Here is a 19033-nt window from a genome sequence, read left to right as displayed (position 1 = left end):
TTAGCATTCTGTGGGTGGGAAGGTGGGAGCCTCTGGGCTCGCTGCACCTCGGCTGTCTGGGGCCAGTCCTGTTTCCTTGCTCAGCATGCTGCCTGAATCCCCCCAGCTCCTCAGCAATAGACTGCAGTTTGGGAGCCCTCATCCATGTCTGGAGGCCAGAAATCGCTGATGGCTGTGACGTTTCTTGTTTATTAATATGGCAGGAGGCATTGTCATTTCACAACTGATATTAACAAGTTTGAAAATCATTAGTTTCTCATTCTTTCACTGAGTCAGTTCTCAATTGTAAAGTTTTAAAGGATTTTCTTTATGTTGCTGCTGCTACTGCTGCTAAGTAGCTTCAGTCGTGTCTGACTCTGTGCGACCTCATAGACAGCAGCCCACCAGGCTCCTCTGTCCCTGGGATTCTCCAGGCAAGAACACTGGAGTGGGTTGCCATTTCCTTCTCTAATGCATGAAAGTGAAAAGTGAAAGTGAAGTCACTCCGTCGTGCCCAACTCTTAGTGACCCCATGGACTGCAGCCTACCGGGCTCCTCTGTCCATGGGATTTTCCAGGCAAGAGTACTGGAGTGGGGTACCATTGCCTACTGCCCACCAATTCCTCACTCATGTCCTTCCGGGTACTTTCCGAGGTCAGATCTCCACATCCGTGGAGTTCATTAACCATCTTAGATGCTATAATATTGTAGTGTTGCAGGAAGGGGGACCCCTTCCAGGGCCTGAACTGGGCTCTTATCTAACACTCCGAAATGAATTGTCTGAGGAGATACATGTGCTGACAAAGCAAGAGATTTTATTGGGAAAGGGCACCCAGGTGGAGAGCAGTAGGGTAAGGGAACCAAGGAGAACTGCTCTGCCGTGTGGCTCACAGTCTCGAGTTTTATGGTGATGGGATTAGTTTCCGGGTGGTCTTTGGCCAATCATTCTAATTCAGTCTTTCCTGGTGGCACACGCGTCACTCGGCCAAGATGGATGCTAGCAAGAGGGATTCTGGGAAGTGGACGGACACGTGGTGTCTCCTTTCGACCTTTCCCGAACTCTTCTGGTTGGTGGTGGCTTATTAGTTCCGTATTCCTTATCAGGATCTCTTGTCATAAAACAACTCATGCAAATGGTTTCTATGGTGCCTGGCCAGGGAGGGCGGGTTCAATCTGTGTGCTTCCCCTGACAGGAGTAGAGCTTCTTAGACTGTTTCCTATCCCAGGAAGCCCAGAGGAAATGAGCTCATGTGATTCACCGAGCTGGGCTGTCTGAAGAGTCTTCCCCTGCACCCCTTCAGCATCTGCAGCGGAGGGTGCTAACCTGGGGCTCCATCGAGGCACCTTGGGTCTGCATGCTGTTCTGCACCCTGCTTTGTCATGAGTACCAGGGGACGAAGAGCACACCTTCCTATCGGGGGAGGTTTTCATCCATCTCTTTAGAAACAACACCTAAAATTACGTGTTTTCAGAACTTCTTCAGATGAATCTGAGGCACAGCCTGATTCAGATCCTTGACCAAGCTGGAGGATGCTCTGAATCTCTTAGTTGGCAGGTAGACTGCTCACATGTTTATGTATACGCATGAGCACAGCTTTTCTGGCACTAAGAATCATGGTTTTCATCACACTCTCGAGAGCCTGCAGCCCACAAGGGGGCATGAACCATTGCTATATCAGAAGTGCCTCCATCATGGAGTCCTGATGTGACCGAGTCCACGCTCTGTCTGCTCACTGCACCAAAGGCCAATGAATCTGAAAAACAAGGTGTTGAGGCAAGGAATATGACTTTATCTGAAGAGCCCGCTGACCGAGAAGATGGCAAACTAATGTCTCAAAATAACCCTCTTGTCGGGTCTAGATGCCAGATTCTTTTATGGATTAGAGATGGGTAGGAGAGGTGAGGAAACAAAGTAAAAAAGTCCATTCATCTTGCAAATGTCTCCTAGAATGGCAAGCCTCAGGCAGAGGAATGTGCTAATTTCTTTCTTCGTGCTATCTGCAGGTGGACAGGGTTGTGGACAAAGGCACTTTAGCTTACTGGTCAGGCAGAAGGGCAGGATTCTCTGCCATTATGTATGATTATAATAACAAAGGCAATGGAAAGCAAGTCAAAGAAACAGTTGCAACATGGAATAAGAATTGACTTCTCCCTGCACTACTCACACCTCTGCAGGAGAACCAGTCACTGTGGTGGTGACGAAGTGCTTCTCTCTTCCATTCAGTTCTGCCCATTAAAATTTCACTGTGTTGTGCAGGACCCTTGAGTGGGCACAGGCTTCTGGTTAATAAAGGCTGTAGCTAAACAGGCAGTCTTAAACAAAACAAAACAAAACAACTATTTGGCTGCACCACATGGGATCTTCTTTGTAGCCCAAGGGCTCTAGAGCCCAGGCTCAGTAGTTGTGACCCATGCCATTTGGGATCCTCCCAGACCAGGGATCAAACCTATGTCCCTTGCATTGAAGGGTGGATTTTTTAACCACTGGACCACAGGGGAAGTCCCAACCAGGAACTTTTTAAAAATTATTATTAATTTTTTAATTGAAGGATAATTGCTTTACAGAATTTTGTTGTTTTCTCTCAAACCTCAACATGAATCAGCGTAGGTATACATATATCCCCTCCCTTTTGAACCTCCCTCCCGTCTCCCTCCCCATCCCACCCCTCTAGGTTGATACAGAGCCCCTGTCTGAGTTTCCTGAGCCACACAGCAAATTCCCGTTGGCTCCCTATTTTACATATGGTAATGTAAGTTTCCATGTTACTCTTTCCATACCTCTCACCCTCTCCTCCCCTCTCCCCATGTCCATAAGTCTGTTCTCTATGTCTGTTTCTCCATTGCTGCCCTGTACATAAGTTCTTCAGTACCGTTTTTCTAGATTCTGTATATATGTGTTAGAATACGGTATTTATCTTTCTGTTTCTGACTTACTTCACTTTGTATAATAGGTTCTAGGTCACTTTCACTTTTCACTTTCATGCATTGGAGAAGGAAGTGGCGACCTACTCCAGTGTTCTTGCCTGGAGAACCCCAGGGACGGGGGAGCCTGTTGGGCTGCCATCTGTGGGGTCACACAGAGTGGACACGACTGAAGCAACTTAGCAGCAGCAGCAGCAGCAGGTTCATCCACTTCATTAGAACTGACTCAAATGCATTCCTTTTTATGGCTGCGTAATATTCCATTGCGAATGCTTACCACAGCTTCTTTATCCATTCATCTGTCAATGGACATCTAGGTTGCTTCCATGTGCAAACAGGCGCTTTTAGAACCAGAAGGCGTGAAGAGGTTTGCGAGTCTCTTTAATGACCTAGCCTGCAGCATGCTCTTTGGGAGCTTGCCTGGCTCCAGAAGGTGCTCCGAGAAACTATTGAACATCCTCATGTCTGCATTTTATATTCTTTCAGTTGAGCGCTCATGTGCTTTGAGGAGTTGGCAGATTCTTGATTGTAATCAATCCATGAATATAAATGAGGTGCTAGCTTGGACAGTTTGGTAATGACGTTGATTGTGTCAGTAGCTGCCAGAAAGATAATGGTGATAAACTCCAGTTTTTGAGTGGCTTAGGCAGTCTAGAATCACAGCTTCATCCAGATTAATTTTTCTGTGACACACAGGATCTTGTCAGTCTTGGTTCTGCTGCTGCTGCTAAGTCGCTTCAGTCATGTCCGACTCTGTGCGACCCCATAGACAGCAGCCCACCAGGCTCCCGCATCCCTGGGATTCTCCAGGCAAGAACACTGGAGTGGGTTACCATTTCCTTCTCCAATGCATGAAAGTGAAAAGTGAAGGTGAAGTCGCTCAGTTGTGTCCGCCTCTTCGTGACCCCATGGACTGCAGCCTACCAGGCTCCTCTGTCCATGGGTTTTTCCAGGCAAGAGTCCTGGAGTGGGGTGCCATTGCCTTCTCTGGTCTTGGTTCTAAACTATGGCAAATACTGTTAAACAGCACTGAATTGCAGTGAATGTCATTTCTCTTCTCCTCCAGACAGCAGAGCTGTAGACCACTGTCTCTTCCTGTGAGCCAAAAAATGTCAGCATTAGAATGGACCAGGACAGTGGGAAGGACACAATTAACTAAGACACACCAGTGCCACCACCAGCCCTGATGAGAGAAAAAGCATGAATCTGTTAGAAAGACAGATGTCGAAATTCTAAATAAATGACTGGCAAATCTAACCCAGAAGTATATTAAAAAGAGGAATGTAGCATCAATCAGTAGGGCTAATCCAAACCCTAACCCTATCATTTCATATTAGGAAAGCTGTTCATGATCTATTCAGTACTAATGTGTTATCAGTGAGCTATTAACATGTATTAACATGAGCTATTCAATACTTATGTATTAACAATGAATATCCATATGATTCTCTTCTTAGATGCTTAAAAAGCATTCAGTGTAAGAACTGACTCCCGATTTTAACTAAAACAGTTCTCAGTAAACTAGAAATTAACAGATACCTCTTCCCTCCAGCAAAAATGTATGTCTGAGACCTAAGGCCCACACTGGGGGCATTTCTATTCCTGCTGAAGTAAAAAGCAGTCAAGGACACCCACTAGGATTGTCCTTATTTACTGTTATCCTGAAAACTCTGACCAGTATAGATAGGACACAGAAGTAAGAGCAAGGCGTTGGACAGGAAGCTGAAAGACTATAATTTGTGGACGGTAATGACTTCCCAGGTGGTGTTAGTGGTAAAGTGAAAAAGTGAAAGTCTCTCAGTCCTGCCCAACTCTTTGCGACCCCATGGACTGTAGCCTGCCAGCTCCTCTCTCCATGGGGAGTCTCCAGGACAGAATACTGGAGTGGGTTGCACACCCTCCTCCAGGGGATCTTCTCAACTCAGGGATCAAATCTCTGCCGACCAGTGCAGGAGATATAAGAGACACAGATTTGGCCCCTGGGTCAGGAAGATCCCCTGGAGGAGGAAATGGTAATCCACTCCAGCATTCTTGCCTGGAAAATTCCATGGACAGAGGAGCCTGCCAGGCTACAGTCCGTGGGATTGCAAAGAGTTGGGCATGACTGAGCATGCATGTACGTGCGCACGCACACACACACACACACACACACACACACACACACACACACACACACACACACACACACACACACACAATGAATCTCTACCTGGAAAAGCCAAGGGAATCAATAAAATCTGTTAGCGTATAAGGGTAGCTCACCTGGTAAAGAATCTGTCTGGAATGCAGGAGACCCCGGTTTGATTCCTGGGCCAGGAAGTTCCCCTGGAGAAGGGCATGACAACCTACTCCAGTATTCTTGCCTGGAGAATCCCCATGGACAGAGGAGCCTTGTGGGCTACCGTTCATGGCGTCACAAAAAGTCGGACACGACTGAGTGACTAAGCACACAACAGCATGATAGGCAGTGTAGTAATAAATATAGCTGATGGTGACATAAGAAATTTGAAAAAAATAAAATGTTTTCCTACTTACTAAAAATAACCAATAGGAAATACATTAATTCTAAATCCTATTCAAAGTAGACACATGTAAAATGTTCAAAATAAACTAAATCAGAAGAATGTAAGATCTATGACAAAACATGAATAAATAGGAAGTTTCTCACCCTTGTGTATCCGAAAGTGGGGTCCAGCTGCTCACCACTCAAAAGCCAATAAAGAGTCAAGGTTGGTGGGAAGGAAAATTTGCTTTATTTTGGCTGCTGGCAATTGAGGTGGGGGGAGAGCAGACGCCTGACCAAAGGCCAACTCCCCCTCCTTCCTGAGAGTCAGTGGGCAAGAGCTTTTATAGGTGTGGGGTGGGGTGGGTTAGGTGCAGAAACAGCGCAGTCAGCCTTGACAAGTCATCCTGAGATTGGTCATATGGTGGTCTGACGGGCGTCATCTTGATTGTTTTAGGTACAGTTAATCCTGAGTTCCAGGGTTGATTTGTTTCCTTTCCTTTGAAGCCAGTTCTTGGAATTGAGGCAGCTGATGTCATGGCTACAGTCTGGTGGTCATGTAGTTAACTTCTTCCACCTGGCAGGGGTTTCAGTATCTACAAGACAACTCACAGGAGATGGCTCAGAATATTACCTGTAGTCCTCGAGGAGGAGCTAAAGTCCTTAGCTTTGCTAATGACTGAACTATTAATTTGGTCTCTTTGACGGTTTTCCTTTGTTTCTGCATGTCCTCATTTCTCTGATTAAACTAAGTCTTTGGCTAAAGTTTTTCCACAGACAAAAGTCAGTCCGAGGATATGGTGGCAGGGCAAGGATGCAAGAGTCCTGCTCAGTTTCACTTGTGTTGCAAAATTCCATATTATACAGATGCTTACCAGAGTTAGTCTGATTTAAATACTGCTTGATTTATGGATTATCATCGGGTTTTTGCAGGGAGGAGCCTGAAAAACTATCAAAATTCACTTGAAAGCAAAAACAGAAGATAGTCAAGAAACTTTCAAGAGGGGAAAATGCTAAGGAGATATTTGCCTTAACGACTTTTCAAATATCTTTTATAAAATGCCACAATTGAAATATTGTGGTATTGTCTGAACATACATATTTTAATAGGATAGAAGATAGATTCATGAACAGGTCAGAATTAAAATAATGATAACAATTACTGAAAAAAATGCTAAGAAATGGATGGGTTTTTATTCAGAAATGAAAGAGAATGTTATTTCATTTGTTGTTCTTTAGTTGCTCTGTCGTGTCTGACTCTTTTGCGACCCTATGGATTGTAGCCTGCCAGGCTCCTCTGTCCATGGGATTTCCCAGGCAAGAATACTGTAGTGGGTTGCCATCCCCTACTGCAGGAGATCTTGTCTTCTCCAGGGAAGGTCTTCTTCCTGACCCAGGGATCAAATCTGTGTCTCCTGCATTAGCAGGCAGATTCTTTGCCAGTGAGTTAGTAACTCCAGGCGTTAGCAAAAGGGACCAGGGATGTGAGTGCAGGAAAGTCACGGAGATCAGATAGGGCCCGTGCAGCTTTCTGGGAGGACAGCAAGTGATAAGGCTCCGAGCCCTGTGTAAGGAGCCAGGTCTGCTGGCCTGAGGCTCTTTCCACGAATTTCCCTGGGGAACCCGGCGTGTGGAGATGGCTTCCTCTGGCCATGTTTGTGCTAATTAAGAGTGAGGGGTCCCACGTGTTGCTCCTCTTGGATGTCCATGTCATGCTGAGTGTAGTAGTACCTTGAGAAGGTAAGTAGCCATCAGAACGGTGACCTAGGTCTCGTGCTGAGCGTCTGTAAACTCCAGGTCCCTATCACAGCTGTCCTACCTGTTAGCAGGCAGTTTTGCTCCTTGGAGACTCCTCTGCCTTGCAGGTTGCTTTTGATGCCTTTGCCCCCGAAGATTGTCTTTATTTCTGAGGCTTCACGACATTTTGAACTTTCCTCAGTTTTTTTTTTTTTTTAACCCGGCAGTATTCAATATTTCTATCACAAATTGCCCCGTATAATTGGGTGCTGATGCAAATATATTCGTTCTCTCCTACACACCGAGGGGGGTTGGGAAAGTGGCGCATCTCTTAGCTGCTGGACGATGCTGATGCTCCGGAGGAAGTGGAGGAAAGCCAGGGGCTCAGGGTTGATTGCAGGCAGGATGGGGAAGGAAGACCAGAAGGAGACCTCCTGCAGGGCAGGGTCTGCTCCTCCGAGGGAGCAGGGTGAGGGTGAAAATGTGGCTTGGGGATGTGTGCGGGGAGCTGGATGCCTACTGCTCTGGTGATGGTGATGGGCAAGGAGAGCACAGGGACCAGTGAGAGGGATGCGCTTACAATTCCTGGAGGAAGGGTAGCCTGGAGCCTCTGTCCATTCTGTATGAAACCCCCTCATCTTGATAGATTTCCCAGAGGAAATTCTTTCTATAGGGGAGGAGACCAAGAACAGAACAGATTTTTCAGCTGACCCATCAAACACGCTGGACATATTTTTAAATGCAAGTCCTTTTCTCTCCCAAACCACCTCTGAACTGAACTCTGATTCTCCTCCAGCTCTGCCAGCCCTTCCTCCTGAAAGGGTCCCAGTGTCCTCTAAATCACTCATCTTCTCTTTGCTCAGCACCCAGGAGGGGAAGAGCTTATTCAGAAACTGTCAGCTTCTCTCAATTTTAAAAATCAAAGTAATATTCCTTCAGAAAAGAAAGAGGGAAAAGATCTCTCCTGTATAATGCAGAAGAAAAAAAGACTGATTAAAATGCAGGAGAAACTGTATGGAGAAGCGATCTCATTGGTAGAAACGTTCCTCTCTCTCTCCCCTCCCCTGTTTCTTTGTGTCTGTCCCTCATCCCTCCTTCCATCTCCCCTCCACCCCCAGCTGTGAGTGACAGCTGAGCCGCTCACCACCGCTGTTGCCCCAGGCACAGTCATTAGAACCCTGGTCATGCAGCTTACCCCAGCAGTCCGACTTTAAATACAGGTGCCCAGGCTTTTCCAGTTGTCATTTTCCCTTCTTGTTCAGCAGAAGACAGGGTTGCTTCATTCCTGCCAGCCCATCCCTGGTGGCAGAGATGAAGAAAGACTCCTTCTATCCGAATGGGACATCCAGCGGGCCAGTTCCCCTTTGCCCTCTGTAGGAACATCGCCAGCTTATTGCTGGCACTTTCTCAAGCACAATTGTGTTTAGCATCCCCGAGACACTGAGAAAGATATTTTGCTGACATTTTGCACGAGAAACTGTGATATTTTAAGACAGTCTTTTCTTTATTTTACAAAAATAACATCTTATAAAAAGTAGCAATGTCTTTCTGAAAAGGGCTCCTAATTTAAAAAATGAAAACAATCATAACTCCATCGTATTTTCTGTAAAGAGAAGAGCATCTGAGCTGTTGATAGAAACCCTCTGTGAGAAGCTGTGGCCCTCAGATACAACAACTAGGACGGCCTCCTGAGAGAGTTGCTGGCTTCATTTCGTGGCCAGCATATCTCTAGCCTCAATTTTAAAAAAAAAAAAGGCTTTATTTTTTAGAGCAGTTTTAGGCTCACAGTGAAATTAAGAGGGATTACAGCAAGTTCCTACATACCTGCTGTTCCCCATCATCACCCAAAGTGATGGCTTACCTTAGGTTCGCTACTGGTATTGTACATTCCGTGAGCTTGGACCAATGTGTGATGGTGCGTGTCTGCCACGATTGTGCCATAAGGAAGCCTTGATTTTAATACAAGGGAAAATAAGAAAGTCCATCTCCACAGCCAGCGGTTGCCCCGGCAGGGAGGGGTGCGCCGTCTTGGGTGGGATGCTGTGTGCCTGTCCCTCGTGGTTGGCGGCTTCTGTCCAGCAGGACAGGCTGGGATGGGGCCCAGGAATCTGAAGGGAGGATTGAGGGGCCCTGAGGCCGCAGTTCCTGAGCTTCTGTGACCCTCCAGGTTCCTCAGGGCAGAAGGGAGCAGGGGCCCCTCTGGCCTTGAGCAGCAGAGCATCATGTCAACGGCAGTTAGATCTGGGACCCTTGAACGATTTTGGATGAGGTGAGGCCTCTTGGCTCACACTAAGGCATTTTAAGGTCTTCTTTTAAAAATGCTTCATCTTGAGGTTCCTTTCTGAATTTGCATTTCTTCAGTGCTCTTGGTTTCATGGGATTAAAAAAATATCCCTAGGGGTCTTCCCTGGCTAGCCAGCGGTTAAGACTTTGAGTTTTACCTGCAAGAGGTGCAAATTTGATTCCCAGTCCAGGAGCTAACATCCCACAGGCTGTGCAGTACAGCCAAAAATAACAGAAGAAGAAATATCCCCAGACAAGCAGCAAAAATGTAAAAACTGCCTGGCTCCCCAGTCCAGTTGCATGCCCAAGGGAGACAGGATTTTAAAGGATTTTTCACCTCCCCTTACTGATGTCGGCTGCCCCTAGCCCATAGGAGGATCACTTAGGATTCTAGGTCACTCGGGGGTCCACCTAGAGATGGAGAGATGGCTCCTGTCCCCGGGAGTCGGACCCATTGCAGGGGCCCCATCAGGACCACATACCATTGCGACTAGAGGATTCCTCATCGTCCTCTCCCTCCAACTCAGACCCTGAGCGCATCCCTGACACTCTGCCAGCTGCTCGCTGCAACTGTGCTAGAATCACGATGAGAGTACTAGCTGACACTTTAGAGCTTCCTGCCTGGAGCTTTTCGTGTATCATTCCATCTCATGACATCCCCACAGCACTTCCCGGAGAAAAGTGTGACTGGCGTCAATGTTTTCCACGTGAGCCCTGTGGCTCAGAGAGGCAAAGGAAGTGCCCAAGGTTCCCATAGCTTGAAGGGCTGGAGCCCTGGTGGGAAGACACACCACCTCCAGGGAGCCCCTCAAGGATGCAGATGAGCAAGTACTATAAAGAGGTGCTGTCCATATCCACGTGTGGGTGAGTTTCTCATTGACATGTCAACCGAAACAGAACTATTTTGACACTTTTTTTTTTTAACTTTGCTTGCAAGGGCTCTTTGTTTTGGTGTGCAGGGCTTTCTCTAGTTGCAGCTTGAGGGCTCTAGAGTTCAAGGGCTCAGAAGTTGTGGCTTTCTAGTTGTGGCGCTTGGTCTTAGTTGCTCCGAGGCATGGGATCTTAGTTCCCTGACCAGGGATTCAACCCATGTCCCCTGCATTGACAGGTGGATTCTTAACCACTGGAACCACCAGAGAAGTCCCCTGACACAGACCTATTTTGATCCCTCTTGGCGTTCAGCTCCAGACTTCTAATGTCAAGAATAGTACTTGTAGTAGAGTCTTGCAACTACAGAACACCTTTAGCTTTTCAGAATGCTTTCACGTCCATTATAAAATAATAACCGTTTGAAGCAGGTCGGGCTGCCATCTGCAGCCCCCTTCCATATCCAGCAGAGGGGAAATGATGACTGAATATACCCCTTTTGCCAGGAAATCACATCGTTTATTTCCCTCCCACACACTACTCGGTGAGGTGGATGTCACTGATCAGATGAAAAATGTGGGGCATGTTAAGGCTAATTTGGCTAAGGTTCCGCAAAGAAGCTGACCTGCTGCCCAGCCCATGTTCTGTCCCCTAGTCCAGAGGACCACAGACTTTTTCTGGAAATGGTCAATATTTTAAGACTTTGTGGGCCATGTGGTTCCAGCTCTGCCATTGCAGCCCAGAGAGCAGCTGCTGACAGTAGCTAAGCAAGAAGGTATGGCCGTGTCTGATGAAGCTGTACTGACCAAGACAAATGGCAGACCAGACCCCGGTCCACACAGCTGTTTGGAGACAAGAACCGCTGATATAGCTGAACTTCCCTCAGGCCGTCCTAAAGCCATAGCCCCAGGGCCCTGACTTTTCAGCTAAAGGTTTGTTGCACCCTGGTGTCACTGAGCTTTTCAGAGAACCGGAGGTGGCCAGGGCGCTCCCTCTTGGTCCCTGCAAGTCACCCCACACGACCCAGCCAGGCTGCAGTCACCTCTCCAGGGACCTCAAGAGCCCTGTGTCCTTGTTTCCCGGAATGAATGAGGTGGAGGTGCCGAGCTGTGGCTCTGCCCGTCCTGGAAGTATTGGTGTCATCCTGGCTGCCGTGCCTCGGCATTCCAAGTGGACAGGACCGTTGGCCAGAAGGTCACTGTTATTTACAGCAGTGGCTCTCAATGACTCTTGGCGTGTGGAACACAGCGTCTGTGATTCCATTGCTGACTACCTGCCCAGAAATGCAGGGTGAAGGTTCAGGGCTGCAGTTCACCATTCCTGGTGGATGGTGAGGCTGGAACAGCTGTAGGGGGAGACTTTGGGGTCTCAGGAATCTGACCCACCCCTGGGGACTCTTTCCGATCAGATGACTTGAGGCTGGAGCAGACACACAGCCAAACCCCCCACCCCTGCCTGTTGAGGGGCTCAGGTGTGGTCCATACGGAGGAGGGGCACGACTGCCCACCTGCCTTCACTGGCTCAGGGGTCAGGGCTGTGGGTACTATACCTGCACACTTAGCATCAGGACCAGGGTTGGGTTTCTGGATGCCTTAAGCATAAAGGAAATTCTGATCGAGGACCAGAGGTGGTTCTTGGAATCCACAGAAGTATGAGACAGCCAGTCTAGGAGGGGAAATCAGGACCGCCATGATGCGTGACCCTCAGCGCAATGGCCACCTTCAGGAACCCAGCCCCACGACTCCTGGTCTGTGTGTCTCGGCTGGTGTTCCAGTCCCCAGCAGTAGGAAGTCGGCTGGCCTGGCTGTGATCAGGTGTCTCTCCTGGATCAGCAGCTAGAGCTGGTACTGATGTCCCTGTAGACAAGCCCCCAGGTGAGGCCCTTCCCCAGGAGGCATGGCTGCCTTTGGAGGGCTCCTTTCCTGCTGTGTCAGAGCTGTGGTCAGGGGGCTGGGCTCTCAGCCCAGCTCTGTAGCCAGTTAGTGATGTCGCCTTGGAACAGCTCTCCTCCAACCCCACTCAGTTTTCCCATCAGGGCCTCTGGGCTCTGGCATTTGGTAGCTGAAGGGGCACTGATCTCTGCCTGGAAGCTTTGTTGGACCCCCAAGCATTCCTGGCTATGACTGGCTGAGAGTAATGCCCTGGAAAGAGGCATCCATCCTGCTCCCTGGTACCTTGATAACCACAGGAACCACAGTCCCACTGCAGGAGGCAGCCACCCACCAGCTTCACGGAAAGTCCAGGCTCAGAGGCCGCTAGCCTTTGGTGCAGCGGATAACTGCAGAGCCCCACACATACCCAGTAAGGAAAGTGAAGCATGTTATCCCTGAGAGACACCTTGTTTGACATATGTTATCACTTTCTGTCATCAGCCTGTATATGTCTTCTCCAGCCCCGCCCTCAGTCTCTGTGATGGCTAATTTTTGTGTCTACTTGGCTAGGCATATTACTCAGGTCAAACACCAGTCTAGATGTTGCTGTGACTTTAAAAAAAAATTATTGATATACAGTTGATCAATAATGTATTAGTTTCAGGTGTACAGCAAACTAATTTAATTATGTGTATTTTTTATATACATGCATCAGTTCAGTTCAGTTCAGTTGCTCAGTCATGTCTGACTCTTTGCAGCCCCATGAACCACAGCACACCAGGCCTCCCTGCCCAACACCAACTCCCAGAGTTCACCCAAACCCATGTCCATTGTGTTGGTGATGCATCCAACCATCTCCTCCTCTGTCATCCCCTTCTCCTCCTGCCTTTAATCTTTCCCAGCATCAGGGTCTTTTCAAATGAGTCAGCCCTTCACATCAGGTGGCCAAAGTATTGGAGTTTCAGCTTCAACATCGGTCCTTCCAATGAACACCCAGGACTGATCTCCTTTAGGATGGACTGGTTGGAACTCCTTGCAGTCCAAGGGACTCTCAAGAGTCTTCTCCGACACCACAGCTCAAAAGCATCAATTCTTCGGCGCTCAGCTTTCTTTATAGTCCAACTCTCACATCCATACATGACTACTGGATGCATACATATATATATATATATTCTTTTTCAGGTTATTTTCCTTTATAGGTTATTACAAGACATTGAATATAGTTCCCTGTGCTATACAGTTAGTCCTTATTATTTGCCTGTTTTGTATAGAGAGGTGTGTATATGTTAACCCCAAACTCTTAATTTAAACCTCCCCCATCTCTTCCTCTTTGGTAACCATAACTTCGTTTTTTATGTCTGGGAGTCTGTTTCTGTTTTGTAAATAAGTTCATTTGTATCCTTTTTTAAGATTTAACATATAAATGCTATTATATGATATTTGTCTTTCTCTGACTTTACTTAGTATGATAATTCTAGGTCCATCCATGTTCCTATAAATGGCATTATTTCATTCTTTTTATGGCTGAGTAATATTCCATTTTGTATATGTACTACGTCTTTATCCATTCATCTGTTGATGGACATTTAGGTTCTTTCCATGTCTTGGCTGTTATAAATAGTGCTGCTATGAACATTGGGATACATATATTTTTCCAAATTATAGTTTTCTCCGGCTATTTGCCCAGGAGTGGGATTGCTGGATCATATGGTAACTCTGTTTTTAGTTTGTAAAGGAATCTCCATACGTTAAAGTTCTTTTTAGATGAGATTAACATTTAAATCAATAGACTTGGGGAAGAGCAGATCACCCTCCATGACATGGGTGGGCCCTATTAAACCAACTTAGAAGGTCTTAAGAGAAAAAAAATTGACCTCCTCCAGGAAAGTGGGGATTCTGCCTCCAGGTTGCCTTTAGACTCAAACTGTAGCACCAGCTTTCCCCGGTTGGCCGGCCTGCAGATTTTGGATGGGCCAGCCTCCACAATCACATGACCCAGTTCTTTAAAATACCTCTGGACAAATGTGAAGGCCCTGTGTTTCAGGCCCTGTACTGGGGACATCACCCGCATCCCCATCTCATTTCCTCCTCACCGGAGCCTTGTGAAGCCGGTGGCCTGCTCCGTTACTGAGGAGGACACTGAGGCTTCCAGAGGATAAACCATGTGCTGGGAATGGAGGTTGGTCAGGCTCAAGCTTAATAAAACTGATGCCTAAAGCAAAGCTGTTTCTCCCTCACCATGCCACCTTCCAAGTAGGGACTGAAGCCCAGGGACCAGCACAAAGGTGAAATTTCAGCCAGTGCAGATCATGCATTTTGGCCAGTGGTCCACAGGAGCCTTCCTGGTAGTTAAGCCACCAACTGTCAGGCAAACCCCAGGGTATAACGTGCCCATTCCCACAAACCCAGCCCCAGGTAGACAGCAGACCCCTCTCAGGCATCCACCCCTTCCTGGGCATAGAGACAAAAGTTCAGGCTCCCTTGGCATCCCCCATGCTCTCGCTGTAGCCCTGTGCGTGTCCTGGCCCCCAGGAGCCCCAGAATCCAGCTTCAGAGTTGCAGGATCCACAGCACGTACAGACCAAAAGCTGCGGAGGCATCTGGGCAGAGTTCAAGGAAGTGCATTTACAGCAAGTACTTACACTGTCAGTAAAGCATCACTTCCTTTCCTCCCAAGTCATTCTGACGCGGCCCTGCCTTGGGGACAGTTGCCCTCTGAGGATCTTGGCAAGCCAAACACGCCCTTGCTGGGTGATGCCAAGAGACAATTAAGAAATTTAATTTGCACATTCATGCTTAGCTCACTTCGGAGATCCTTCCGTACATCCTGTGATAATGTAAGTGGGTTAAGTATCTCACAGCTTCAAGACTCCTCATTTTGCGCAGTGGTTCTCAAACTGTGGCCCGGGTACCAGCAGCATCAGCATCTCCTGGCAGCTTGGTGGAAACACCCATTCCCAGTCCTCTCTTCCGACATCCTGAGTCAGAAACCTCCGGGATGGGGCCCAGGAATCTGAGTTGCAGTGTGCCTTCCAGGCGACTCTGATGGATGCCTCCCCAACGTAGCCACGTGCGGTGCTCATGGGATCACTGAGGGACATCTGGAGAGTAGTAACGCCTCAGCCCTGGCCTCAGAGGTCCTGCTTTCTTGATCTGGGGGGCACCTGGGCACAGCAGCCGTTCTCAGACTAGGCAATGTCTGTGAAATCACCTGGAAAACCTATTGTTGTTGTTCAGTTGCCAAGTCCTGTCCTACTCTTTGCCACCCTGTGGACTTCAGCATGCCAGGCTTCCCTGTCCTTCACTGTCTCCCGGAGTTTGCTCAGATTCATGTCTGTTCAGTTGGTGATGCCATCCAACCATCTCATCCTCTGTCACCTCTTCTCCTATAATGCATGTCTGTTCCATGGCTGGACCCTCAGGGATTCTGATTCTGTGCAGCAGGGCTTGTCCCAGGAATCTGCATTCAGAATATACTCCCTAGATGATTTTTGACATTGATGGTCTGCCAACCTTAATCTGAGAAACACAGGCTTCAAACACCCAGCTTGGGATTTCCCTAGTGGTCCAGTGGTTAAGAATCCATCTTCCAATGCAAGGGACGTGGCTCAATCCATGTTTGGGGAATGAAGATTACACATGCCACAGGGTAACTAAGCCGTCGAGTTGAGAGAAACCCCCACGCTGCCATGGAGACCCAGACCAGCCAAAAAAAAAGCACCCAGCTGTGCTTTATAGCCACTCTGATTCATAGAATACAGAACACGGATATATTCATTTCCTAGGGCTGCTGTAACAAAGAGCACAAATCTGGTGGCTTAAAACAAGAGGAGTTTGGGGTTTCACAATTCCAGAGGCCGGAAGTGAGCAGACAGAGTGTTAGGGCCACATTCTCCTCGGGGTCTTTAGAGGAGGAGTCTTGCTTATTTCTTCCTGTCTCTGGCCGCTCCAGGAGGTCCTTGACTTTCAGCCACGAAACTAGTCTCTGCCTCAGCCGAATCCCCCGTATCTCTCCCTCCGTGCGTCTCTGTGTCTCTCCTCCTCGTCTTAGAAAGATGCCACGATGGTTGGATTGGGGGTCTCCTGGCTCCAGCGTGATCTTAACTAATTGGCAACTTCAAGAACCCTACTTCTAAATCAAGTCACATTTTTTGGTCTGTTTTTCTTTGGGGCTTCCCAGATGGCTCAGTGGTAAAGAACCCGCCTGCCAATGCAGGAGACTTAAGAGATGCAGCTTCAGTCCCTGGGTGGGAAGCTCCCCTGGAGGAGCGCGTGGCAGCCCTCTCCAGTACTCTTGCCTGGAGAATCCCACGGACAGAGGAGCCTGGCGGGCTACAGCCCATGGGGGTGCAAAGATCTGGATGTGAGTGAGCACACGCACATAACTAAATATGTATATTATATATTATATAAATATGTATATATATATAAATATGTATGTTATACATATATTTTTTTTTCTTTTTCAGATTCTTTTCCTGTCTAGGTTATTACAGAATATTGAGTAGAGTCCCCTGCACTGTCAATAAGTCCTTGTTGATTATCTATTTAAGATATAACAGCGTGTATCTGTTAATCCCAAACTCCTAATTTACCTGCTCCCTTTCCCCTTCGGTAACCATAGGTTTGTTTGTGAGGTCTGTGAGTCTGTTTATGTTTTGTAAATAAATCCACTTTATCATCTTTTAGATTCTACATGTAAGTGATATCATGTGATACGTGCCCTTCTCTTTCTGACTTACTTCACTTAGGATGGGAATCATCTAGGTCCATGCTATAAATGGCATTATTTCATTTTTAATAGCTAAGGAGTGTTCCAGTATGCATGTCCCACATGCTCTTGATCCATTGCTCTATTGATGGACGTTCAGGTTGTTTCCATGTCTTGGCTATCGTGAATAGCGCCGCTATGAACCTAGAGTGCATGTATCCTTTTGAATTGGAGTTTTCTCTGGATATATGCCCATGAGTAGGATTTCTGGATCACATGGCCACTCCAGTTTTAGTTTTTTAAGGAACCTCCATACTGTCCTCCATCGTCTTCTATCAAGTCACATGTTGAGATGCTGACGGTTAAGATGTCAACATCTCTTTCTGGGGGACACAGTTCAGCCCCAACCATGGGCCAGGTCTGGGGGAACTCCAAATGCTCAGGTGCAGGAGGGAGTGGGAGAGGTGGGTGGAGTCTGAATGCTCCAGATTAAACGTGATTCATCCCTGCCTCCTGCCCAGGGCAGGGCCAGGAAAGCAGCGGCCACTGCCCTGGCAGACACTGGGCCGTCTGCACCCGGCTCTTCCGCCTTCTCTCCAGCCCCGTTTGCTCCATGTGAAATCTCTTGGCACTTATCTCCTCTCTGCAGAGCAGATAGCCCCGCCAGGCAAGAGAACAAAATGACACAGAGATCTTGTCTGGTTTGGCTTTTCTTGAACAACCCCAGGGCACTCAGGTGTCCAGGTCATCCGTGAGTGCAAGTTTGCAACCGACAGTGGCCTGTGTCCTGACCTTTCCTGACCGTGAGCCTCCATCCATACCGCTTCCTAACTTTCAAATTCCCACCTGCCCCGAATTCCCATCCTGATCAGAAACATCAGGATGTCTTGCACTGCGGTCCCAGCTATCATTCTCTAACGATTTATTTGAGACCATGAAGACTCACAGGATGTTGTGGAAATGGGATGAAGAGGACCCACGTACCGCATGTGTACCGTGAGCTAAGGATTCTAATGTCTAGCTTATCAAAGAGTGGGAATTCCAGTTCATCATCACATCAAGGGTAGGCGAATGGCTTCAACAGAAGCTGTGATCTTCTGTTCCCAACGTCAGAGCTCATGAATGAGAATCATGAAAATATCAAACATCTTCATGCTACCATTACCCGCCAGGCATGGTTCTGGCAGTGTATGTGTATATATGCTCAGTCGTGTCTGGCTCCATGGACTGTACCCCACCAGGGACTGTACCCTGTCCATGGGATTCTCCAGGCAAGAATACTGGAGAGGGCTGGCATGCCCTCCTCCAGGGAATCTTCCCAATGCAGAGGTTGAACCCATGTCTCCTGCACTGCGGGCAGATTCTTTACTGCTGAGCTATCAGGGAAGCCCACTGCCCACCGTAGGGCCAAACGGGGAAGGGTGGGATATTTGATATTACTCCAAAAGCAGTCATCATGAGGATTAGAAAGTCCTTGGGAACTTTCAGGATAAGACTTGGAATTTTTAAGTACATTTTGCCTTGACCAGGCTGGGCCCTGGTGGCTCAGAGGTTAAAGCATCTGCCTCCAATGAGGGAGACCCGGGTTCGATCCCTGGGTCGGGAAGATCCCCTGGAAAAGGAAATGGCAATCCACTCCAGTGTTCTTGCCTGGAGAATCCTATGGATGGAGAAGCCTAGTAGGTTACAGGTCACGGGGTCGCAGAGTGGGACACGACTGAGCGACTTCACCTTGCCTTGACCAAGGGCCATTCTGACCATAGTCCCTGCCTTTAGGAGCTGTGCAGTCACCTGCTAGGCCAGTAAAACTCTTTCTGTGAAAAACAAGGGCTTCCTCTTCACCCTGACAGATTCATCACTTCTGAGAGTAAGAAGATGGGCCTGTGAGTGGTTTCTCCCCCTGGACACTGAGCGAGGTGCCTGTGGGCACTGAAGAAGGGGAACTTCCCTTCTGTTCTCGTATCTACTGCTGGCATCTGTAACATTCCTGCCAAGTAGCACAGGGCTCTCCAGGTAATTAGAATGAGAGGCCTCTTCCAGACGTTGCTGGACTGGGTGGGGCTGGGGTGAGGCTTAGCCAGCAGAGGCTGGGTGGGTGCAGCCTCATCTGTGACGGCCTCAGATGGGATAGAACTAAGGCCGTGGTTTCAGTGAATAGAA

The 19033-nt window shown here is 48.0% G+C and overlaps 1 long non-coding RNA gene across 1 annotated transcript; it reads right to left on the bottom strand.

Annotated features, from left to right (window-relative positions):
• On the bottom strand, window positions 1293-3672 carry LOC108634155. The gene is made up of 3 exons (XR_001917440.1): window positions 3179-3672; window positions 2145-2292; window positions 1293-1733 (listed from the first exon to the last, which is right to left on the bottom strand). It is a non-coding gene; the product is annotated as an uncharacterized LOC108634155 (long non-coding RNA).

The sequence above is a fragment of the Capra hircus genome, chromosome 28, assembly GCF_001704415.2.
Source record: "Capra hircus breed San Clemente chromosome 28, ASM170441v1, whole genome shotgun sequence".
In the NCBI taxonomy this organism is placed as follows: Eukaryota; Metazoa; Chordata; class Mammalia; order Artiodactyla; family Bovidae; genus Capra; species Capra hircus.
Note: the sequence above shows the minus strand (reverse complement) of the source record. Positions and strands in the feature narration are given on the sequence as shown.